The sequence below is a fragment of the Equus przewalskii genome, chromosome 9 (genome assembly GCF_037783145.1).
Source record: "Equus przewalskii isolate Varuska chromosome 9, EquPr2, whole genome shotgun sequence".
Lineage (NCBI taxonomy): Eukaryota > Metazoa > Chordata > Mammalia > Perissodactyla > Equidae > Equus > Equus przewalskii.
The window spans coordinates 46380899-46408694 of NC_091839.1; the positions used below are offsets into that span (position 1 = coordinate 46380899).

General features: G+C 33.9%; 1 long non-coding RNA gene across 1 annotated transcript in view; it reads right to left on the minus strand.

Annotated features, from left to right (window-relative positions):
- Window positions 1-13174: 13174 nt before the first annotated feature.
- The window catches only part of LOC139073348 (uncharacterized), a 42493-nt gene continuing 27871 nt past the window's right edge, over window positions 13175-27796 (minus strand). Inside the window, exon 3 of the long non-coding RNA XR_011521975.1 lies at window positions 13175-13279. This is a non-coding gene — a long non-coding RNA (uncharacterized lncRNA). The remainder of the gene's footprint in view (window positions 13280-27796) is intronic.

Sequence of the window (27796 nt, forward strand, 5' to 3'; positions counted from 1 at the left end):
TACTTTGGAAAACAGTATGAGGATTCCTCAAAAAATTAAAATAGAACTACCATATTATCCAGCTACTCTACTTCAGGGTATTTATATAAAAAACACAAAAAATCTAGTTCAAAAAGATATATGCACCCCTATGTTCATTGCAGCATTATTTACAATAGCCAAGACTTGGAAAAATCCTAAGTGCCCATAGGTGGATGAATGGATAAAGAATATGTGGAATATATATATACACACAAAGGAATGCTACCCAGTCATAAAAAAAGAGGAGATCTTGCCATTTACGAAAACATGGTGGGAACTTGAACGTATTACACTAAGCAAAATGAATCAGATGGAGAAAGACAAAAACTATATGATTTCACTTATACGTGGAAGATAAACAAACACAGATACAGAGAAGAATAGATTGGTGATTACCAGAAGGAAATGAGGTGGGGGGAGGGTAAAGGGGTTAAGGGGCACATTTATATGGTGAAAGATGCCAACTAGACTTTTGATAGTGAACACAATGTAGTCTATACAGAAGTAGAAATATAATGATGTGCACCTGAAATTTATATAATGTTATAAGCCAGCGTTACCTCAATAAAAAAATATTTTTAAATATTGTTGCATGCTCATTCTTTTGGTGAACAATTATAAACAAGACAGTGTCTGATCTTGTCAGGATTGAATGATAAAAATAATGTAAAAGCAACGATTAAAGTGAAAAACAAGTGGACTGGTATTATTATGGTTAATATCACAGAATAAAACAAAGGGATCCACTTTTTATAAGATAAAACACTAAGTGCTGATATTCATCACTCTTAATCGTAGGTATATTCATTAATGTGAGCATTGTATCGTCTAAATTTTGTGACTTCAGCACTGATTTACATAATTAATATCATCCTCTATGTATATCTGCGGGAAAATTACAAGGTAGCAGAACTACTTTCTGATAGAGCATCTGATAGATAACTGGCTTCAAATATATGTTTTAGTAAGTATTTTTAAGTGTTTAGTGCTTAGCTTTCAGAATATATTGGTTCTTTATAATTGGATTGACTTGGCTTGCTTGTTTGTTGACCTTCTCTATAATTTGTGGTATTTCCTATGTAAAAGACTGATTTTTTGGGTGCATTTTTTTAACTTTGTATTCATGCTCCATGCTTGTAGAAGGTAATTTATCCTTGAGGATATAATCTGTCAAATTCTGGATTCTATTTAAGACAAAACTTGATTCTGCTATTGATTTTGCTTTAATATGTTTCCTTGATTAAATTTCCTATATTGTATTTTCTTTTATTTTAACATTCTGTCCAAAATAGTTTCTATGTCCTGATATGATAATCATCTGTGGCAATTTTATTTCCATTTTAGTTATACTAAAAACTAAAAATTTTACATTCAGTTGGGATTCTGAGTAAAAATCCATATAGATGTACATGTATCTCTGAGATTTTCTCATCTAAATAGTAGGGACTGACACAAGCAACATTTTTATACTTTCAGATACTATTAGTTTTGTTTTACACTTAACTAACAATTTTCGCCATCTATATAAGAGACATTTTCATCATGCCAAAATCACCAATGTGGCAACCTGATTGAATGGATCTTTATTATAATAGTTAATGTAAGTTCTCTTGTTTTGGCTTCATGACAATGAAGGATTGCCATCACATCCAAGGTCCAGCTTGTGAATAGGAGAAAAGAGGGGCAGAAAGTCCAGGACAAGTAATTTTCTATAAAGCTGGTTGAATGACAATCTTACCACTTCCTTTCATACCATTTGGGTGGTAATTACATGGCCACATCTTGTCACAAGGCATCTTGGAGAATGTAGTGTCTAACTGGGCATTGATACATTGAAGAAAATTTAAGGGACTAGTTTTGGGGACAAACTGTAACTTTCCACAACTTCTCAATATTTTACTTTAGATTTCTTTTCAATAAACTGAAACCTTGAATATCTCTTCTTATGAAACAGTAGGAGAAACAAGGAGGCTTTAGACACACCTACTTTACCATTATCTGAGCAATTACTAAACCCAAGTTTTGTCATACTTGATTCTTATCTCTAAGGTGTAGATTTAGAGAATCTTTAAATAATGCTTTTATGGGTGGTAAATAAATAGATAAATACTATAACTTGGCTATTGTATACACTGTGTCTTTTGATTCTTAAAAGTTTAAGAAGAGCCAGCCCTGATGGCCTAGTGGTTAAGGTTCAGTGTTCACTGTTTTGGTGGCCTGGGTTTGTTTCCCAGTTGCAGAACCACACGACTCATCTGTCAGTTGCCGTACTGTGGTGGTGGCTCACATAGAAGAACTAGAATGATTTACAGCTAGAATATACAACCATGCACTGGGACTTTGGGGAGAAAAATAAAAAGAGGAAGGTTGTCAATACATGTCAGCTCAGGGTGAATATTTCCCTGCCAAAAAAAAAAAGTTTAAGAATCTGAGGAAAGCATAAATGTCCTTTGTTAAGACTGTGGGGGCCTTTTGGTGAGTTTACATAAATTTTTATTTTCCTTTAAATGAAAGTTTGGGTGATCCTAATTGCACAGCTACTTGACAAGTCATTAATCAGACAACAAATAAAAACACAGTAAGAGGTCTCGGACCTCAGACGAGTCCCCTGGCCTCCATAAACATGTGCCGATGCATTTGGCTACCCTAACTGCCACCAATCAAATGCTTTCTTCTCTACAGTTGGAAACCACTTTGAAAACTCACATACGAATATGAAAGCCAAATTTTCTACTGAAACAAATGTTTTCAACCTAAACAAATGCTTGGGTTATTCACATGTGCCCAAACCAAATATTTTCTTGTAATAATAAATATGCTTCGAAGCCATCCATACTCTGCATCATTTATTAACTAAACAAGACTCATATTAAACAAGACTTGATATTATCCCACCTTTTATTCTACTTCATTTTGAAAAAATGATGAAATACCTCCTGACCATGAAATGATATTCTTTGTTCTGGGGACAATATTTGAGAAAGAGAGCCTTCACACACGCTATGTGCTCTGCCTGGAATGCTTAGCATAACCGCTGCTTAACATCTATTATTTATTCAGTTTTCAACTCAGCCACAACTTCTTCAAAAGAACCTTCCTTGTCTAAGATGAATCCTGCAAACATTTCACATTTATTCCTGTAATTTTTGTTTTATATATATATACATATCTCCCACTAAACTATAAGTGAAATAAGGGCAGCAACTGTGTATGACATATAAAAGGAAAGCAATAGTTTTGGGCTAAATAAATGTGGATATAGTATCTCACTCACAAGTTTGATTTGAGAATTAAATGTGTTACTGAATGTAAAATGCTTAGCACATGGAAAGTAATTAATTTTCCCTCCAATAAAATGTAAAGTTATGAAGCCAGAATTTTTTCACACTAACAATTCATGAAACATAGAAGAGTGTCTAGAATATAATGTTTTCAATAAATAAATACTAAACAAATGAAAAACAAAGAATGAAACCCAAAGAATGCAAGTGTATTTAGAGAAAAATCTCTCAACTTTATTAGTGGACTTGAGAGAATGAATAAATAAATAATGTATATATATAAATAAATTATATACACACACAGACATTTTTTTCCTTTCAACTGTCTTTGATTAATATAATAACTCCAGAGTGAATGTGAAAATAAAGTTAATTAGGTTAAGCTTGAGATTGCTTGCGATAAAAAATTTCAGATTGAAAGTACTGTGCATACTGCTAGAATATTTAGGGCCATTTGATGAGGGTCGGTCTCGAATCTATTGTATTGTTTCCACACAGTTTAATTAAGATTGACTTACTGTGTGAAATATCTGGAATGAAAATGATGTGACTGGAATTGATTATGAAAATCTCTAAGTCAGAAAAAGATAACTAAAACGTACCAATCATTGGTTGATATCACTTATTAGTACACATAAAAATGCTTGAAACATCTTTTGATATAAAGTAGAACACAATAATTATAAATACAATGAATTATTACAATGGGTATCACCAGTAGAAAAGACATTAAGATAAAAATTTAAAAAAAGAAAAAAAGAAAAGAGAGAGAAAGAAAGAAAACCTTACTATTGAAAATACTGCAAAAAGGCTGTTTTTCCAATGTATTATGAAGAGGCATGGACACTGGACACTAAGGTCCATTCATGGCATTTCCTATGCTTCTGGTATATGGTCAAGCACTGCCTTGGCATTATATTGGTGAAATGGGGATCGTCTAGTAAGGAAAGCTAAGTATGTAGTTGAATGTAAAGTTGATCACTCATTTTCTTTACCAGAATAATAGAGATGGAGGTCCTTCTTAGATAGCTCCTTTCCTAACTGAGGCAGGAAGAATATGTACACTCTCCTGATTACTGCTAAAGAAAGGAAAAGCCTGTTCTGAAAGTCACCCTCCAGGTGATGCTACTCTGGGAGAAGTTGGCTAAGCTCCCTGCACAAACATATCAATGCATCTTTATAGTTTAAGCCTTTTAGTCAGTTTCAAAAATGTTGGTGAAAAATTTGACTTCCAAAAATTTGATTTGAGGGGCCAGCCCGGTGGCATAGTGGTTAAGTTTGGCTCTCCATTTGGGCAGCCTGGGGTTCGCAGGTTCAAATCCTGGGTGCAGACCTAGCACCGCTCATCAAACCATGCTGTGATGGCATCCTACGTAAAATAGAGGAAGATTGGCACAGATGTTAGCTCAGGGTCAATCTTCCTCACACACACACACACACAAAATGTGATTTGAGGCTCAGTAAAAATTTTAAGCCAGTTTGAGCATGCAGCTTTCAAATCAGTTTTTTAGATGCCAAGAGACACAGGTTTTTGTTTCACTTTGTTTTGTTTTTAGCTAAGTGGTTCTAAGTATTTTTATTTCTTTCTCTTTTATTTTCCATAATGGACATGCCTATATACTTCATGTTAATATTCATTATATTTCAAATATGACTTCTTAAGATTTGTCTCCTTAAGAACTACTAAAAAAGCAAATCTATTTAATGTTTATAAAGAGAGCTTTTAAAACATGACTTTTATAAATGGTTTACAAATTTTATCCATATCCTGATTACTCAATATTGAAACTTGTGTGATTTTGCCAATATCATCTATGTAGGGGAGTATTCTCAAAAATTCAGATTTCAGAGTGATTAAAGGTAGAATCACAAGATTTAAATATTGTTTAAGAATTTGTAAAGAAAATTATTTACACCCTGATTCATTCAAAAAAGAGTATGTAATAGCTTATACATGCATATTTGAAATATGGAGCAAAAGTAAACTATAACAATTTCAGGAAATGAAAGAAAAATAAATGCTGAAAAGTAACATAAAATGGAGGATAAGGATACAAAATTCTTACTATAAATTTTTATGTGTTGGCCACACAGGCTTTGTGAGGCCTTAAAGACAGAAGAAACAAGGAGAAGCTTCAGAGCTAAGTTATACGTTGTCAAAAGAGGTTCCCAGATCCACACCCTTAATTTAGGAGACATTCATTCAGGAAACAATTCTGTTTTTTCTTCTTTTTAAACCAAATGCTAAGAGAAATGTTTTTCATTGGTCCTGATGAGAGAAGACTGTGTGATGTAGTGAATTTTGTCTTTAAGAACATCTCAACTATGAATGCCATGAATGTTTCATGATAGCTTCCTCTTATCATGTATCAGTGAAGTCCAATGTCATTGTTTCAGTAATCATGTCAGAAAAAGAAGCATAGAATGTACTCAAAATGTTGCCCAAGTACAGAATGTACTTAAAATGTCACCCAAGGACAAACGATCTGGCTTAACTAGAGTTATGACAGCCTGATTAAAATGTTTTTAGTGAAAAATAAATTTATGACTACTTGATATATTTTTTCTTTTTTCTTGGGGCATAAAAGACATTTGTTAAGTATTGAAAGATGAAAAAGAATATTTACATTCATATATATGTATTTAATCATATAGTCTAACAATACTATGAATACCCATTACCAGCCATGCTACACAAGAAATAAAATATTTCCATCACTTTGAAATCCCTTGCATGACTCTTCCCCATCCCGTCCCATTTTCTTGAGGGAGGGAACTTCTCTCCCAAATTTCATGTTTATTATTCCCTTGATTTGATTTACTGTCCTAGTAAAATTATTTTTACTTTTAATATTATTTAGTTTTTCATGCTTTGTAAGTTTATATAAATTGAGTCAAATCTATACATTTCTCTGCAGTTTGTCTTTTGTGCCTTACATTTGATCCCTGAGATTCAACCATGTTATTTTTTATAACTGTCATTTACTCACTTTTACTGATGTGCAGAATTCCTGCATACATCATCATTTATTTGTAGATGCTACTGTTGATGGACAATTGATTTGTTTCCTATTTTTGGCTAAGACAAATAGTGCTGCCATGGACTTTCTGATACATGTCTCCAGGTACACATCTTCCTCTAGGGTGAATACTAAGGAAAGTATTTGCTGGGTCATTGATATGCTCATCTTCAGCTTGACTAGACCATGGCATTTATTTTTCTAAAGTGGTTTTGCTAAGTTAAATTCGCCAATGGTATAAGAACATTCTGATTTGTCCGTAGTCTTATCTTCACTGCTAACTGTCAAATCTTTTTTGTTTTCTGCAAAACTCCTGAAGAGTTGTATTTCATTTGTTTTAAATTGTATTTCCCTGGTTACTAATAGTTCTAGAATATCTGCATATCTATAGGTCACTTTTCAAGGGCTTTTCAGGACTTTTGACCATTTATCCTTAGATCAGTCATTTTTCTTTTATTCATCCTTTTCAGTAAGCTATATGTATTACAAATATTCTTTCTGTTTCTGACTTGTCATTTTATTTTCTACTTGACATTTTGAACAATTGAAATTTTAAAAATTAAAGCTGTCAAATCAGGGGCCTGCCCCGTGGCCGAGTGGTTAAGTTTGCACACTCTGCTTCAGTGGCCCAGGGTTCTGTGGGGTTTGAATCCTGGGCTCAGACATGGCACTGCTCCTCAAGCCATGCTGAGGTGGCGTCCCACATGCCACAACTGGAGGGCCCACAACTAAAAATACACAACTATGTACAGGGAGGCTTTGGGAGAAAAAGGAAAAATAAAATCTTTAAAAAAATAATTTGTCAAATTAGTCTCTTTTACTTTTTTTTTTAAGATTTTATTTTTTTCCTTTTTCTCCCCAAAGCCCCCCAGTACATAGTTGTATATTCTCTGTTGTGGGTCCTTCTAGTTGTGGCATGTGGGACGCTGCCTCAGCATGGTTTGATGAGCAGTGCCATGTCCGCGCCCAGGATTCGAACCAACGAAACACTGGGCTGCCTGCAGCGGAGCGCGCTAACTTAACCACTCGGCCACGGGGCCAGGCCCTAGTGTCTTTTACTTTTGATATTTGATTCTTGGTAAATTAGTTCCTACTGAGGTGACAAAATATTCGTCTATATTGTCTTCTAAAAGTTTTATTGTTTTTCCCTTTATATCAAAGTTTTTAATCCACTGGGTGCTTGTTGCAGATAGTGTAAGATAAAGCTCCAGTTTTACTCATATCCATATAAGTGAACATAACCAATCATACCAGCATCATTTATTTAAAAGTTTATGAATCACACAGAAACAAAGCCAGCTTTGTGATAAATCAAAAATCCATGCATTTTGTGGAGTTGTTTCTGGGCTTTCTATTCTACTCTTTGATGTTTTCTTACTTTGGACACCAATACCATTGTCTTATTCACCATACAACTAAAGTAACATAGTATCTCATGAGGTAATTTCCCTTTCCTTGTTCTTTGTAGGAATGTCTAGGAAAATTCCGGCGTTTTCTCTTGCATCTAAACTTCAGAGTCATCTTGACAAGATCCACAAAATAAACTGTAGGGATTTTGATGTAAAATGTGTCAAATCTATAAATCAGTTTGGGGAGCATTGACATTTACATGTAACAGAATCTTCCCATCTATGAATCTGGTACGTGTCTCAATTTATTTGTCTTCTTGAAGAGTTTCTCCCGATGAAGCATTTTAATTTTCTTCAGAAATAGCATGTTGGAATTCTTATAGGCACTTTATTTCTGATGTAACTATAAATGGCATCCTTTTAAAATTACGTTGTCTAACAGGGTGTTTTGGTGGTTTACTGGCATAGAGAAATGCAACTGAGTTTTGTATTAAGATTTTAATACAACAAACTCAGTAAAATCTTTTGGTAGAAATCATAGCTTATTTGTATATTTTTGTTTTTTCTATGTAGATAATTATGCCATCTGTGAATAATTGTATCTTCAACCTTTTGCGTATAAAGGAAAGGGCAAAACAAAAACTGACACCCTGTCTGTCACATTCAGAGTTCTTGATCTTGCTACTACATCAAACCAAATTTTTTTAAGTGATAATGTAAAACACCCTGACTTCTAGAATTCCATGTTCAAGAATGGATTTTTAAAAATCACAAAATTGAGCATGCTAGAAAATCATATTTTCATATCTTCACTAGTTCTTAATAAGACCTCCAACGCTAAATGTAGTCTACTTATATCCACCATGATTTGTTTTACAAATTAATGATTCATTTGGAGTACTTGCACAACGAATATCTTATTTCCTTCTTTCCTTTAGCTCTTTCAAAAACTGCTCATTTTAACACAAGTCCTAGGATTGGAAGAAAAACAATGACGCCTTATACGTTCACTCTTACGCAGTGCTTTATATTTTGCAGGGAATGTTTAAATATATTATGTCAATTGACCATAAGGATTCTATGAATTTAGAAGTAGTTACATTATTTCACAGGTGAACTGTTCAGCGAATTTCGTTAAAAAATAGAAAAAAGGATGTTGGAAGCCTATATCACATTTATTCCATACTAAACATATATAATATCACACCGTGATTATATTATAGCGGTAATCTTTTTTAAAAGAATAAAGACGTTATAAGGGAACACCAACAGCAGCAAAAATATTGTTTGTTCCTAATTAAGCCCTCACATTCTCATGGCTGAATAATTTCAGAAATATTAAATGTTTCTATAAACAAATTTCTCTCCTAAATTAAGAAGGGCTGTATTGATCAATACTCAATAGAAGATTATCTAGAAAGCGGTATTTATTGTTGATCTAATTCCCCATGTATAAATAAAACTACATTGGCCAATGCACATAGGAGATAAGCTTTCAAAAAGCATCATGTTAATTCATTCGCATTCTCCTACCTAATCCTTGCACAAGTAGTGATATGTAGGGGCCACAGATCATACTTAGAAAACATGCAACTAAATGATTAACAGGGAAATTGACCTCATTGCCTTAGCTTTTAAAAGATATTTATTTTTATGTTCTTCCTGAGCTAACGGCTATGGGTCACCTTTTACCTTTTCTGTGGTTATCCATCCAGTGCATACAATATTTCCCTTGTAATAGCATTTTGTGTGTGCTGTTGAAAATCAATAACCTTGAATGCTGCGTGCAGCGGCAAGTCTACCAACTCCGGCAGACAGGGAGGGAGAGGAGAATTAAGATATTGCATTTTAGGCATGTGTATTAACTCACCATCTAACATGGAAAAAATAATGAGTGTAACCCTCACAATGGTGGAGTATAGGGAGCTTTTAAATAGGGAGTTTAATCTCCTTTAGAGCAAAGCCACACTCTCGGTTGCCCTAGGTTTTTGGCAAGATTCCCAGAAGCTGCAGTCATTCATGAGCCACACACTCTGTTCTTAGGAAAATTGCATTGGGATCTTCACACAGTGCAACCAACGCTCTCGTTTTGGACGCCTCATCTGTAAAAATCCCCTCACACATGTATATACACGTGCATGGTACTTAACTCAGCCACCACTGAAGACTGGCGCACTACTGGGACTTGAACCTGTAGTTGCAGGAAGTCCAAGTATTTCAAACCTTATGTGTCGACTATAAAACCATTCCCTCTGGCTGATTATTCTGGAATTAAAATGTAGTTTATGTTAAGCAAGCTTGGAAAATTCCCAAATCAAATAAGCTTGTTTACAGACGCTTGTTCTACTCTTTGCAAATGCTAAAGCCACAGCTTTATTCTACCCGGGTCCTCTCTGACTTTCTTAAGGTGCTCCATGTTCTCATTCGCTCAACTTTATAATGTGAATAGGGTTCTTCTGGGAGATATGTTAACTGTGGCTACAAAACATAAAACAGTACATAATATGTGTCTACTTATTTGAATCCTAAAGCTATGAAAAATGAGTTGTGTATTTCATTTTGAATGCAAGGGACAATCTCTTTTACTACTTATTGTTCATTTAACAGACTAGGGCTTGAGATTGTATCTTGACCGGGAAAAACCAAAATGGCTAGTGAGAGCAATATGTATATCTTTTCCTTATGTGATATTTTCTCCGGCTAGGTATATTTGATTTTTACATTAATTGAGGTTGTTGATTTCAATAATCATAGCTGCATTGTATTTTCGTCCATATATTCCATTTTGAAACATCAAATTTTGCACAAATTTCCTAATTTTTAAAAAGCACATTAGCAATCCTTATAGGTCAGCTCTCCGCTATAGGCAAGTTCCTAAATGTGTGTGTTATAACTACCATTGAACAGAAAAGGCAAAACCTAACATCTGCCATAACCACCACCAACAGCAAAAGCAGAAGACAATGTCTATTCTACTTCCTCGTGATGTACAATTTTGCTCATAATTTAAATGAAAATAAATAGATTCATTTTAAGCTTTGGCCAAAAATGTGTACAGCAATTAAGAGATTTGCTTAACGAAGGTGTATAATCCTCAGATAGCATGAAGTAGCCATCAAGAGGGGGCTCTCCAGAGCTCAAGGTTTGCCTGCTGAGAAGTCAGATACCCTAAAATGCTGCATTCTTTGCATGCACACTGGTCGTTCTGTTTTCTTCACACAAATACTTGTAGTCTCCTTGCTAAAAGACATTTTCTTTGATATCACCATGTTATATTTCCTCGGAGCATTACCCTCCCCCACTTTCAAGGGCTGAATGTGTTTTTGCAACACTGATTTCCTTAATTCTTCTAACATTTCTGTGATTTTAAAAAAAAGAGTGGCAGAGAAGGCAGGAGGTGCTCTCTTCATCTGGTAGAGAAACTGAGGTCCTCAGAAGATTAAGGAGCTTGCAGAAGGCTTCACAGCAGGTAAAGGGTGGAGCCGAATCTCCCGCCTGTGGCTTAAGTGTTTAATCTGTTCCCAGGCAATAACACGTTTAACTGTAATTCAAGAAAACAAAATGTAAGTAAATTGTTAGCCAAAATTTAGGAAGCCCTCATATCTAGTTTCTCTTGTATTTATATTTTGTACATACGTGTGTTATGTAGCTACATTTGCAATTTACATATTTAAAGTGAAGACAACTTGCTGTCTCCAGGATTAATACATTTTTCTAAACTGGGCGCTTTTGAAACAACAAAAACTAGAGCCAAATTCTGTGTGGTCTGTCTCAATTGTCTCCAGCAGGGTCAATTTGGTATCTTCTGCTGTATTTATGATTGACTATGGGGCTATGAATTAGAACACATGGGTAGAGATAGAGGGTTTCTATTAAGACATCTCAATCTTTATATAAAAGCAAAAATGTGAAAGACATTCTATAAATCAAAATACATATTCTATAAATATTCATCTATGTTAAAATGTATTTATTAGCCTCATTGATATTTGCAACTAAGAAGCAATAATAAAAATCAGCTAATTGGAAAATATAGAATGCTGTACATGTGCCAAAAGATGCTACTATAAACGGCTGAAGATTTTAACACCATTTAAGATTCTAAACATGATAAGAAAATAAATAGTGATCTAGAATATAGTTCATCCTGTCCAATTAGACAGACTTTTGACAAAATTTCTTCCAACAAAATTGATTAGGAAAATGTAGACAAATCTAAGTCTTGCTAATATTCAAATAATTCATTAATTTAAATTGTTAATTTAAAATGTTAAAATTAGAAAGTTACACAAATGTAACTTCCTAAGAAAATACAATTGTTTTCATGTTACTAAAAAAGTTAGGAGGAGAAATCAGCATTTAATAGTAATCTTTCACTTTCTGTTTTTTTTAAATTGACTTAAGTTAAATATTTTGTGTAGCAAGTATGACATCAGAGTTATTTAAACAAGAAAAGTCAATCAGATCTGGTTTTGAATTGACATTTTCTCTTTAGATTGTCTCATGATACATTTGTTTTTCTGAAATAAATGTATCAACCATTTAAATCTCTTAAGCCATATAAAACGGAATCTTATTAATGGGGTATATTTGACAGTTTAAGCTGAATTAATATGCATTTTTATATCGTGCATGACTGAAAATGTTTACTTTGAAAATACATTGAAGAATCCTGTTAACTTTACTGTTAAAAAATATTGCCACATAATTCAACTTTCTTAAGTGGAATACTGGAGACATTTAAATCTGATTAGAACTTTCTTCTAAAATCTCATTTCATACCTTATATTACAAAGACTACTTTGTCTTGCCACCATTTGGGAGACATATTATTGCAAGTTAAGGGACTAATAGACATGTTTAACAGTTACTGCAAGTATTATTTAAAATTCTACAATTCCATAAATGCAGGTTTTTACATTTTACTTTGGCATTTTTCTATACATTAAAATGTATAATATTTAATCCAAGAAAAAAGTACTAACATTGGAATAAAATTTGACATTTGTACAAATATAGTTATTTTGCAGGTTTACTGTAAATTTATTAAAATGATAACAGTGATACGAAATTAAAATAAAAAAATTATAGTTAAAGGGTCAAATTGAAGAAACCTAGAATGAGAAATTAAATTTATGAATAATTTCTTAAACAAAGAAGACATTATTAGAAACTAAATTTGTAGTGAAATCTGTATGAAATAATTGGAAATAAAGTAAAACATTATAAAACTAAATGCTGATTCAAAAGTGATTGCTAAAGAGCTTATTGGCATTATAGAGAAAATAAACCTAAAGAACAGCTCCAATTGTTATATCTATTCAGATATTTTGCAAGGTTTTGACATTGAAAAATTCGCATTTTAAAAATAGAGGTGAACCTCAGTGCATAGAAAAAAAATCATAGAGTTCAATTTATCAGAGAGTATGACCATGCATTTGAAAGATTTTTTTTATATTTGACATATGTAACAGAAATAGATATCTAAATATTTTTATGTCAACTTGCATTGCACAAAGAACGTAATCAGTTTCATGTTCATCTCACGTGTGTGGCAGGCCTCACTGAAGACAATTGGAGCTAGAATCAGAGAGATTTCCAGCATTTCCTGAAACAAAACAAAGTAAGAAAGCTCAAAGCTTATGCAGAAAATGTGACATTTGCCTCAAGTTAATGACCTCACTCCCTGTGCAGCTATAAATGATAACAACAATAACGGAAAGAGCATGACTGTTACAATGACATGCTTTTTCTTGTGGAAAAAATATTGCAATTTAAAATGAACTTTTTTTTCAGAAATCACCCAAAAGACATACCACAAAAAAAAGGAATCTAAGCTTTGGTGATGTTCACTCAAATTGAAAGAGCCATGTATTGGGAGCATCTTTGTTATTCCCTAAGACAGTTTTTAACTCTCTTTCCGTGTGATTTAGATGCAGGTTAAAAAAAAAAATTAACAGCTTGAAGAGTGCTAATTAGAACCAATTATAATTTCATTGACCTGCCACGGCTCACTATGTCCTGGCGAAAAAAAAAAAAATATATCATTTTGCTTTATGCACATGTCTGATTGGGGAAGCTTAATATTCAACACATGTGCATGAAGTAATCAATTAAGTAGCAGTCTAAAGAGGACAATAATCTATGCAATTCCTTTTCTTAATTTCTAGTTAATATGATTATTAAAAAAAATGCAACCACATTTCAAATGGGACCACTTAATTCAAACTAGTGGCTATCTAACTGGTATGTAAAATTGCTTTTCCTGTCAATAAAGGATAGAAAAAAGTTTCTATCTAGTTTATTTATCACGAAATCATAAAGATGACTATGCTGGCAATGAAGAAATTTCCTTCAAATCAATTCAGTTCTTCCGGAAAGTAATTCAATTTTAATGTAACCTACACTAGTTAACAAAAGGTATTTCGTGAGCTTTGGTTAGAAATGCAATACGGTAACCTAGAATTACCTTACTTCTAAGTTTAGCAACTCCAATTTTCATACTGTGCTCTAAGTACCTTAAAAAGTTGTCTACTGCCATCTAGTGGTTATATCGTTAAATGTCCTTTCAAAACGTAGCAGCGTGAATGGTCTGTATTAAGGCAAATGGAACTGCTGTTTTATTGTCAGAATTAAATAATTAATGCAGTTAACAACATCTGCATAGATTGAGTAATTCAGGCTCATGGGTTTTCTTGATAGCAGTAATTTTGAAAGCAGCCTAAAATGGTTTTAGTCTGATTTATGGAGCGTAGCTCATGCTGCCAGAGCTGCATGGAGCTCATTGACTGAAAAATTCCCAGGATCACTCAAGAGAATTGCCATAGTTCTATAGTCAACAATTTCTTATGAATATTTTATAAAAATGTCTACGTATAAAAAGAAGGAAAGTTCAAGCATTGAAGTCCTCTGTGTACAGCAGAATTCCAGAATATAAAAATAGATGATTGATCTCTTAACAATCCTTGTAAAAAAAATTGACTGTCAATTTTCAAAATAAGATGCACTTTAAAATTTGTATAATGTAATCTTGATCTTTTGGTGCCAAAACGCACATTGGAACAGCTGTTGTATTGTTGTTGTATTAGTGATACCCACCTTTCCAAAAAAAAAAAGAAAAACAAAACAGAAAAAGAAAAAGAAAATTGCATTTTGTATTTTAGCAAAAGGAAGTGGTTTGTTTTTGTTCTTGTTTTTTAATCTTACACTAACCTAGCAGCATGTGGTATAATGAAATATATTCATATGTGTGGGATTAATTGGGACCAAGTAGGGTTCAGCTCCCTGCAATTCTGAAGGCACCAGGACAGTTCACACATCTTCTTTAGCATGGAAGTAGGGCTGGAAGGGACTGGCACAGTGGGGAAAGATCTCTCCATTTCAACGGACAGGATCAAGTCTTCGGGTGTCTATGCAATTTCTACATGAGAGACACTCACTCTGCTTCAGCGAGTAAGAGATGTGATCGATTACGAGCTAATTACCTAGCAGAGCAGATCAGCTTATTTTGCTCACAAAAACATATTGAGCATCGATATATGAATACTGAACTAATTTTTCCACAAGAATCTAGCATTTGTGTCTCTGTTTAGAGAGACAAGAGAAATATGCATCACCACTCGAAACAGAGGAATGGTTGAGTCATAACTTCGTGCCGAAATTCGGAGGAAAGTAATAGACCACAATCGCTGCGAAGCTTCCTGGGAGTGGAAGGATTTCATCTGGGGCTTAAAGAATGAGTGTGATTTGTGTGAAAAGTGAGAACATAATGGCTTCAATAGCAACAGAGATGCAAAGTTTAGAGTAAATTAGATATGTCTGAGGAAGAACTAGTAGATTGTTCTCTTGAGAATGGAGAGAGTTCATGCCTCAGGCCGGTGAACAATGGGAGAAGGCGCTAGAGAAGTCATTTGGGACAAACCAGGAAGGGCCTGAAATGCCTTGTGACACAAGAAAGCTGAATAGGTCGAGGTTGGATAAATGTTTTCCTTGAAGGTGGAAAACTTAAATATGAGAAAAATACAGTGTACAAATCCTTGCAAGGTGACTAGAAAGAGAAAATATTAGCAACGTGTTTACTCACATTTAGTCCATGAAAGTTGTGCCCGCAGTTAGTTGATCAAGATTAATTGAAAACTTATAACATGGAATTTACTTCTTGATTTATTCATATATGCTTCAAGTAGTTTTTAGCATCTACTATGCGTCAGATACTGATATGAGTATTTACATAAGGTTTACATTTAAGTACTATTTTAAAAGATTTATCTTAGAAATATATTGCCTATTAGTGGCAACATGCAATACTTTTTTTCCATTTCTGAGAGATAAGTACTTAAATTTAAGTACTGAGATTTAAGTACTTAAATAAGTATTCTAGAAGTTTTAGAACTGAATACAAAACTTAATGCAGGTTTCTTACATATAATTTTTAAATTATTTTTCTTTACTCAATTTTGAGTGGATTACTTGTTAAATAGAAACACCACCAAAAACAAATAAAGCTAGAACGATTATAAGGAACTGAGATAATAGACGGAACAATTAGTGTAAATCATTTTAAAAGCAACTAAATTATCTCACAACTTGGGTAACAAGTATCAACTGGTGAGTCCTAGCTGAACAGCTAAGATGAATAATAAGTCAAGCTCTTTTTTTTTTAATAGAACAAATTTGTTTTGTTTATAACTCTTCCTGTTTCAGACTGTTCCTCCACTGCCATATATATATACACACACATATATATGAAATATAACATAAGAAATCTTTTAAAATAGCACTTAAATGTAAACCTTATGTAAATGCTTAAATATATATCATATATATGAGCATAGATAGATAAATAAGAGATAAATGTAGAGAGAGAGATAAAAATAGATGTGTACATAGGTATATAAATATCCCTGAAATATATACAAATATATAAAATGAGTAAAATATAATTTTTAAGCCATATCCTTTGGAAATCGGTAACTGAGTTTTCAGTTCCCAATTTCTAAAATATAATAATATTGAATTTTATCCTCACAAATAGATATACAAATGAATTCACAATGTAGTGAAAATATTTCTTTGTGAATATTTAGGCAAATAAATATTTAGACAAATGAACATATCAGTTTATTTAAAGACACTATTCCATATGAAGTTAGACGTTTTGAAATGGAATATACTTCCAATCATACATATGTGTGTGTTAGTTGTTATATTTCACAAGTCTAATTTCACCTTCTAAAATAGTCCATATTCTAGACAGATATTAGAAATGAAGAAAAAATAACTTAAAACTTGAAAAAAATCTCTTTCACAAATATATTTTGTAAAATATAATCTTAAGTGAGTTTCACCAAGATAACATTTTAAACTTTTTGGCTGAACGATCTTACTAAGCTTCTAAAAAGCATGTTTTCTTTGCTGATGAGTCAAAAGATATAGGATGATTCAAGGACTTTGATGTGCTTTTATCAAGCTACATCAAGCCTAAAATCAACTCCATCAAACAAAAAGATTTTTTTAAAATTTTGTTTTCTTAGGATAAAAAGACAGCATATGACTTTGGATTAAGAAAAAAGAAAACAAAACCAAAACAGGAAAGTTTGCCCGCAATAGACAGGTGAGTCAGAGAAGTGAGATCCGCGTGGTGAATCATTCACAGTGGCATTTTATTTAGCTGTTTTATTTCAAGCCTTATGCCTCCCCCGCCCCCCTTTTTTTTAATATTGTAGCAAAGAACAAAGGCGATCAAGACGAAAAGCAATATAGTCATTAAGTAGTAATTGGTAGAAGAGGCTTTGGGGTTAAAATTAATAAAACCAGCATGATGTACATTAAGACTGTATAAATATTTAAGGAACTACAGCCTACTTGGAGATGTAAACCGATTAGTAAAACTACTTAATCTAGAGATGCAAATGTTTCAGGTAGCTAAAATAAACACAGACTGCTTGTTGGAAATGTGATCAGTTTTCATTCTGCGAGTGCTTTACTTCATTAAAGTTTTAATTGTCAAAATAAAACACTTTTGATGTTTTGTGGAAAAGGTTTTATGTTGCATCTAATGCAATTTAGGAAATAGAATCACAAAATCATTTCACCTTTTTTTTTTCTCGTCAGGTTGTGCATTGTAGAAGCAATTTTGGCCTTTCACATTGAAATTAAAGGGAAACTATAATACGAGGAACCGAAGACCCATCCTTCAGGATTATCTTTGCTGGTAACATTGATACATAAAAACTTGTCTATAGGAAGTTACAAATTTAAAGGTAAAACACTTATTCTTCATTTACAGCATTTCAAATAATATACAAAGTAATTTAGACTAATTAATAAATGAAGCATTTAATAAAAATAGTTCTGAATATCTACTGTTTAATCTGTTTTTGTCTCAAAAAATCTAATATAGAATTTGTTCGATATAAATTTCAGTAGTTAACGATAAACATGTAAATGATAATTAAAAAAGAGAACCAGAGATTGAATGCTAGTAAATATATGCATACTTAGATTTATGTAGACAAAACATCTAGTAATTTACTGATATTGTAGAATTCTCATCTGAACCCTTTTGTATCACATAGCCTTGAACTTGACCATGTTTAGAATTAACATTATAGTATAGATTATATTCACATGACATCAGAATACTGACATGAGTAGGAACATTTTTGCAATTATCTGGGAAAAACTAAGTATATGGAAATGTTCTTTGGTTCGGCAATTTCATCATTTCTCATAATTAGCATCAGCTGTACTGTGAATGGATATATGTCTTGTATCAGAATCCCTTAACAAAGATCTATCTTTACCATATTTTTATGCAGAATTCCTGTAAAAACATTAATTCTTGCCAGTAGATTGCATGTGTCCCAAACATGTACCCATATCTAGGCCAGTCCATTCAAGTCCCTATCTGCAAAATTAAATTTGTATTTGTAGAAACACCAAATAAAGGTTTTAAACAGGGAAAAGAATGATAGGCTAGACAATAATGGTGATGAATAAATCAAAGCATTCCTTCCCATTGACAGACCACTGGGGAGCAGTGCTCATAAATGGGGGTGTAGTCAGAGGACTTTCTCACTGATTGATATTAGGTACTATGTGGGTCAGCAAACAAGCCAAGACAATGATCCATCAAGAATACCTTGTCCCAAATATGTCAAATATTTAAGTTTTGGGTTTTTGCTCATGTTTTCCACATCTTCTCACTGGCCTACTTTTCTTACTTAAAAAAAATCATTCGATACTATTAATTTTTAGCTCTTGGCAATATCCAATGTTAGACTATTTTCTTGACATTATCTTTTTTTTTAATATTACGTTCAAAACCCGTGTAGTTAATAGATATAGGGAACTTTGAACTTCTTTTTTAAAGAAAGCATTTTTATTTTTAAAGAAAAATTTATAGAGAGAATTATTAAAACATTTTAGCTTTTCTAAATTCTAAATTGTGCTTCAAAGTATCACATTATATACATCCTGATGAATAAAATGTAGATGGAAGAATGTATTACTTTTATCTACATCTGGGTTAAAAGAAATACATCAGTGTAAGAGTAATCATTTGCTTTTATCCTTTTGCTTATAAGTAGAACAATACATCTTTGCTGACCTGTCACTTTGCCCAGAACAGAAAAATCCCTAAATCATACAAACATAAGAGCCTATATTAAATGTGTAATACATGTTAAAAAGAAAATCTCTGGTAATTTACACCCTATTTAGGAAAGCAAATCATATCAATTCTACATTTTGCACAAAAGGCAAATTCAGAAAGTCGTGATCATCTCTAGCATCCCAAGATAAAATGTGTCCCACCAAGTTGCATAAAGTGGATGAAGGATCTTCCTTTAGTTACAATAACATATAAAACTCTTGGTGTAAGTTACAGTTTTCTCCCATCTAATTTGCAGTGAAAACACTGGCGATGAAAATCTCCTGCACATGTGTTCAAAATAGGAATACCTCCATAACCTTCCCACCGAAGCACTTCTTTTCTCTATTGATTTACACCAACTCAATTTCCCGCCAGACGCTTTTTCAAAAATTCTAAAACATACACATGTCAGAGCAGTAAGGTTTGAAAGCAAGAGCTCGATAAATAGGCCTAATGCAGTCCTCAGACCAGCCTTCGACTTCTGATGCAGAGATTGAGATGATTATCCAGATAATCCGTTCAAACATTCCACTTATGTGAAGAGCATAATATTTTTTTTCATTCTTGATTACTTGGAAAAAGCATTGCCCTTCTGTTGATAGAGAAAGATATTAAACTGTAATTCAGTTACCATAGGAAAATGGTAGGAAGTTCTGTATGTTGCCTGTCATCAATTCATTTTGCATTGCAGCACGATTGTTCCTTCTGTAATGATAAAAACTATGGCTGCGATTTATTGAGCATTTACTATTGACAGTCCCCCAAATAGAAACTAAGTGTCCTAACCCAATATGTTCTAGGATTAGACTGTAAGAATAATAAAATATTTTTAAAAACCTGTCATTTTAGTTACTTTGCTTTAAACGCCTCAAATTAAGAGGCAAGGAAAAGGCATTGCCATTTTGTGGTTTGCTCAAATTAACATATAGATAATTTTAAAAAATTTATACCAAAAAAATGATGTCTGTCTTGTGAAGGATTTCCTGCTTTAGTATTCTGAAGTCACAATAATTTCACTGATTTTTTTTTTCTTTTAGGAAGATTAGCCCTAACTGCTGCCAATCCTCCTCTTTTTGCTGAGGAAGACTGGCCCTGAGCTAACATCCATGCCCATCTTCCTCTACTTTATATGTGGGATGCCTACCACAGCATGGCTTACCAAGCGGTGCCATGTCCACACCCGGGATCTGAACCAGCGAACCCTGGGCCGCCGAAGAGGAATGTGTGCACTTAACTGCTGCGCCACCGGGCCGCCCCCTGACTGATATTTTTATATTAAAGAAATCATAATGGTGGACCCTTTAAAGTTTTTACTGAGGTCATATAAGCCCTGGTAGATTCCAAGAAGAATATATATATGCACAAAATAGTTTCTGCAGCCATCTCCAGGTATAGAGAGCAGAATGAGAATTGCTAAAAAAGAGTAAAAGTTTTACAAGTGAGGATTTGACCTGTGGACAACTAGGCCAAGGTGGCAGGGAAAATATACATGGCAGATTCTTCTGTCGAGATGAAATATGTTTAGCCAGAAAACCACAATGACCACAATTATGATAGCCATAAAAAAAAAAAAAAAAAAAACCCAGCAGGTAGAACCTGAGATAAGAGAGACTATTAATGTAACTTTTTAATGAATAGTGTACATCTTAACATAAAGTTAATGGATTTTATCTAAATTTTGTAAATCAATATAAAATGATGTAAGCATGTTTGATTGCACTTAATACAATTCAATTATATTTAAAGGATTAAAATATCAAAATAAGAAAAATATAAATAATATAATTGCAAATGTAGGAAAGTGAATCTGGTAAGGAAGTATGGGAAAATTAAATTATTTCATTTTTTTTAAAGTTTTGTAACAGAAAGCCTACTGATATTATGTAAAGTTTATAAACAAGGAGTGTCTTTTAAAATACATAGTTATTAAGCTAGGCACTAAAAACTCTAAAATAAAATTTAAATTTGACTAAATCTTCAAACTGTGCAAGGATAAGCTGTAAGATCTGGTATTGGGTAAGAGTGACTTTTGTTTTTCTTGAGAAGAACAAGGAAATAAAACACTAGGCACTAGATATTTTTGACACTTTTGAAGGAATTATCTACCAGACAGTGTATCAACAGAAATGACGCAAGTGGTAAAGGATTATAGAATTCAGGTCAAGGTGGAAATGACTGAGAGAATTCAGGGGATCAGGAAGGCATTTTATCAGGCATTTCTTTTTTCATTTTGTATGATAAAAGTGAAATCTGAAATCATTTTTAGAAGTAAAAATTCTTTATATAATCTTGTCCTGTTGAAAAAAGAATAGCAGACGCATACACAAATGTGTGCTTGCGTGTGTGTGTGTGTCTGCACGTGGTGTATGAGTGTGCAGCAGTTTCCAATCATACGTGATCTCTAGTGGTAATGACGAGGTGGCAGGAGCTGTTCTGCAGCACCCTTGAGGGCATTGGGGAAAGGAAAATAATAAGCCTCTGGGACTCTATATCCCTTTAGCAGCATTTGAATCTAAAATAAAGGAGAAGGAAGGAAAAATCAGAGACAGAAGCAGGTAATATTATACAGAGACATAAATCTACTTCTTTAGTGGTGCATTTTGATAAAAAAAAATCACATTTGGGGCTAGAAATTATTAAGCCTAAGAATTATAATAATAATTATAATAGCTACCAGTTTGACCACCATCTTACTATGCTGTATTGGTTCCTATGAATGAATGTGATTGGTAATACGATTTCACAGTCGTGCCTCCAATGTCATGTCATGTAAGAATAGTGGTCAGAAAGCATTTCTATCACATCTTTCAGTGACACACCAGCAGCGATAGCAGACTGTGCAAGCAGGAAGATGTTGTATGAATCCTGATACTGTCTCTTAATAAGTTTCAGTGTTCTGTGTTTCAGTTTCCTCATCTGAAAATGGGATAATTCTAACATCATTTGCTCATGCCTATCAAATAAGATAATGTATTGAAACTGTCTAGGACTTCCCACGAAACATAGTAAGTAAGCCATAAATAGTAGAAAAAGAAGAAGAATAGAGGAAGAAAGACTGGGATGGTAATAATAACAGATAACTATACACACGCACAATATAATTTTAACTTTTTATCTATTTCCAGAAGTCACTTCTAAAAGCAAAGACTTTTTGGGTCATATTATGCTTGTGTGGTGTAAACAAGCTACCTACTCCTGCAAGACGTTGGTCTCCTCGTCTTGGAGAGAGACGCAATGATAGTGCCTAGCTCTCAGTGTTGTAATGATTAACTTACTAAGTACATGGCAAGTGCTTAGAGAGAGAAGATGAAAAGGAAAAGAAGAGCGCAGGAAGAGAAAGAAAGAAAGCCAACAGACGTAATTCAAAAAGTAGCATTCACATTTCAAATTTGCTTTTTTTTCCAAATTTTCAGTCTAGATCTGCTTTTCCTAACCTCACCAAATTATTTAAATACAAAATAATAACTTTAGTAATACTTAGCGAATTCTTATATGTAGGCATTTTGCTGAGCAGCTTACTTAATAAATACGATTTAATCCTCACAACACTACAAGTAGGTACAGTAATTCCTCCAATATTGCAGAAGAGGAAATTGCAGATCAGCATTGTTAAGTAACTTGTCCACTGTCATAGAGCTAGCAAGTTAACAGAGCTGAAATTCAAACGTAGTTATAAGTAAACACATCTCAGTTTAAGTATTTATGCTCCTATTCAAGCAATTCCAAAAGCTCTCCAGCTTCCGAATAAAGATGAATAAACTATTAATCAATGTCCAGGTAGAGACAGTTTAGGAACTAATTTGGATGGACCTAAGAAAGTGTCTGCCTCCTTTGTTCTCACAAACCAGCTACATAGATAATTGTTTGTTAGCCAGTAGGAGGTCTCAAGCTGTCTAAAAAACGATGCTGATTCTCACTGAAGGAGGTTATAAATTTTTTAATGTCCTATTAAACTGAACAAATTTCCAAATAAACACACTAATTTTGCAGGAAGTTATCAAAAACCCTTAGAATTTCAAAAGCATTGATATATATTCCATAACACTGAAGTTACACACTTCAGTTAGCTTCTGAATAAGTAGCTTAGTATAATATTAGTATCTCATTCCTTTTTTCTTTTATAATCACTTTAAGAGGAAGCTCTGGATCTCTGCCTCTAAGCTAGAAGGCAGCTCAGCTCGGCCAATCAAGAGAAATCACTTTATAAGAATAGGTGGCAGAGAGGTCCACTTTCCAGAACCTCAGCGACAGAGAAACCACAAATCATTCACAGAGCTAAAGAAAGTAATTGCTTAATGATCTAATTTTTCTGTTTTTCTTTTGTTTTTCACTTTCACCTTGTTTGAACCACGCTCAACACCATGTCACAATATTCGGTTCCGCATGTCCACAGAATTGAGAGACTATGGGAAACATTCTCAACGTTATTCCCTCCCAGTTCCCCATAATTATATACCTTTGCATGCTATAACAAAACTCTACACACATCTCTCTAAGGTAAATACTATTTCTTATGAAAATCCTAAGTAACGATGATGGTAAAAGCCAATATTTATTGAGTGTCAGATACTTCCCTAAAAATATATCATGATCCCATTTCTTTTAAACGGAATTTAAATAAACAAATGAAGTTTATTTTGGTATGATTTTCATATAGTAACATTCACCCTTTTTAGGCCTTCAATTTAATGAGTCTTGTTAAATTACCACAGTCAAGATACAGAATATTTCTGTCACCCCCCCGAAGTTGTCTTGTTCTCCTTCGTGGTCAATTTCTCACCCCGCCCACAATCCCCTGCAACTAGTCATCTGAAGTCTATCTTTATTGATTTGTCTTATCCCATTTTAAAAGTGAAGAAACTCATTTCCCGAAGGTCAGAAGTTAGTAAGTGGCTAGTAAGTGGCAGAACCTGCATGCAATCCTACGTGTCCAACTGTGCAACTCTTACTCCCATCTACTTTATGCTTCTGTGACTTCATAGTGTAATTTTCCCCATTAATTCATTAATGATCTTAAAGAACCTTTGTTTCTATGCTTAGCGTATTTTTTTAAATTCGCGTAATTGAATATAGGAAGTTATCTCATAACAGCATGAGGTGAATTAAAGCAAATATTCAAGTATGGATAGAACTCAGCTGCCAATTGCTAAAATTACACTAAAGAATATAGAAAAACATAAAGTGAGCATCTCACCATGGCAAGATCATTTCTGAGATATCAATTTGTGTCTTGCTCTGTATTTCCCCTTCATCCCTGTTCAAAGCAGAGACATTCTAAGCAGGCCCTTTGAAATTCCACGCCTCAGGATGTTTTGCAGGAGGAATTGCAGAGAGAGTCAGAAGCCTTTAAAAACTGGGGACTCAGAAGAAATGATGCCATGTGTCCGGGTAGGAGAAAGAGAAGTGCTTTTGGAGGCAAGGTGAGAGAAAGGAGGACTTTTTCCAAAGTGAGCCAGGAGACAGAAGTTGAGGAGTTCTAGTACAGCTAAGACCTGTGTATTGCTTAGTGGCAGCAGCCCTCTGAGCTTGGAAGGATGGATGATTCATCAAGAAAGACAAAATATTCCAGCTCCGGGGTTTCCAATGATACACATGCATCAGAATTGGTCCCAAAGTAGCCAAGTTGCCAAATGATAAATGGCCATACAAGCTGAGAAATTAGTTTCTTTTTGGTAACCTGTAGACTGACAAAAAGCCCTAACGTATACTGACATTTACTGCACATTGTACATGCATGAACACATTTAATCCTCACAACCATATAGTATTAGCATTAACCCCCTTTCACATCCGAGGGAACTAAGGTAAAGAAATGCTAAGTTCTTTGCTCAAGATCACGCAAGTAACTTAGTGGCAAGGACATGATTTGAACCCAAAAACACAGGATTCTAGCCTGAAATCTTATGCTGTACTGCCCAAGTCAACCTCAATTTCAGTGACCTTACTGTATGCTGGGAGAAGGAGAGGACTAATATTGAAGCACATTGAATTTTCCGGCAGTGCACTCAGGTTTAAGGTCAGATTTTGTTTATTAAAAGATAAGGAAAATGAGGTATCTTTTTACACCACTGAGTGTGTAGACATAAATGCATTCCTAATACATTAGCAGTATGAAATTTGATATTCTTTTAAGGATCAGTTAAGCATTTCAGTGGAGTTTCTGATGGTGTTAAAAATTAATCACAAGGGCCAGCCCAGTGGTGCAGGGGTTAAGTTTGTGCATGCTGCTTCAGTGGTCTGAGCTTTGCCGGTTCAGATCCCAGACATGGACCTAAGAACCGCTTATCAAGCCATCCTGTGGCAGGCATCCCACATATAAAATAGAGGAAGGTGGGCAGAGATGTTAGCTCAGGGCTAATCTTCCTCAAAAATAGAAATAAAAAAATTAATAATAAAAAATTAATCACAAGACATTCTGTATACACGGATTGGAAGAATTAATTTTGTTAAAAATGTCTATACTACCTAAAGTGATCTACAGATTCAATGTTTTCTGCATCAAAATCCCAATGAAATTTTTTATAGAAATAGAAAAAACAATCCTAGAATTCATATAGAACCACAGAAGACCCAGAATAGACAAGGCTTTCTTGAGAAGAACAAAATTAGAAACACCACACTTTGTAATTTCAAAACATATTGCAAAGCTACAGTAATTAAAATAGTGTGGTACTGGCATAAAACAGACATATAGACCAGTGGAACAGAAGAAAGAACCCAGAATTACTTCCACACATATACAGTCAACTGATCTTTGACAAAGGTGACAAAAATACACAATGGGGAAAGGATACTTTCTTCAACAAATGCTGTTGGGACAGCTCGATAGCCACATGCAAAAAATGAAATTTTACCTCTATCTTCTACTATACACAAAAATCAACTCAAAATGGATTAAAGACTTAAACATAAGGCCTGAAACTGTAAAACTCCTACAAGAATATATAAGGGAAAAGCTTCTTGATACTGGTCTTGACAATGATTTCTTGGGTATGACACCAAAAAGCACAAGCAACAAAAGCAAAAATAGACAAGTAGGGTGACATCAAACTAAAAAGCTTCTTCTGCATAGAAAAGAAAACAACAGAATGAAAAGACAACCTACAAAATGGGAGAAAATATTTGCAAACTATGTATCTGATAAGAGATTAATTTCCAAACTATAAAAGAAACACCCACAACTCAATAGCAAAAAAACAAATAACCCAATTGAAAAATAGGCAAAGGAACTGAATAGACATTTTTCCAAAGAAGACATGTAAATGTCTAACAGGGACATGATTAAGTGCTCAACATCACTAATCAGGGAAGTGCAAACCAAAACCACAATGAGATATCACCTCGCACCTGTTAGAATGGCTATTATCAAAAAGCCAAGGGAGGGCCAGCCCCTGGGGCCCAGCTGTTACGTTCTGTATACTTTGCTTCAGCAGCCTGTGTTCAGTTCCCTGGCGTGGACCTACACGGTTCTGTTAGCCACCATGCTGTGCTGGTGGCCCACATACTAACAAATAGAGTAAGATTGGCACGGATGTTAGCTCACGGTGAATCTTCCTCAGCAAAAAAAAAGACAAGAGATAACAAATGCTGTTGAGGATATGGAGGAAGAGGAACACCTGTGTACTATTGGTGGGAACGCAAACTGGTACAGCCACCATGGAGAAACAATACGAAGCTTCCTCACAAAATTAAAAATGGAACTGCCATATGATCCAGCAATCTCACTTCTGGGTATATACCCAAAGGAAACAAAATAACTATCTTGAAGTGATATCTGTACTCCCATGTTGCTAGGAGCATTACTCACAATAGCCGGAGTATGGAAACAACGTAAGTGTCCATCAACAGATGAATGGATGAAGAAAATGTGCTATATATACACAATAGAGTGTTATTCAGACTTAAAAAAGAAGGAAATCTTGTCATTTTTGGCATCATGGATAAACCTGGAAGGTATTATGCTAAGCAAAATAAGTCAGAGGAAGACAAATACTGCATGGTATCACTTGTACGTGAAATCTAAAAAAAAAAATGTTGAACTCATAGAAACAGAGTGTAGAAAAGTGGTTGCCAAGGGTTGAGGGGTGGGGGAAATAGGGAAAAGTTGGTAAAAGGGTACAAACTTTCATCTATAGGATGAATAAAGTCTGAGGATCTAATGTATAACATGATGACTATAGTTGATAACACTGTATTGCATAATTGAAATTTGCTAAGAGAGTAGAACTTAATTTTCTCACCAAAAAAAGGGGGGAGGGAAATATGTGAGGTGATAGATGTGTTAATTAACTCCGTAGGGGGAATCCTTTCACAATGTACTCATATATCAAATCACATCGTATACTCTGAATATCTCACAATGTTTTATTTGTCAATTATACCTCAGTAAAGAAGAAAAGGAAAAAATGTTTAAAGAACATAAAATATGCTATGTTCATTAACTTACCCAATAAATATTTATGGAGCATC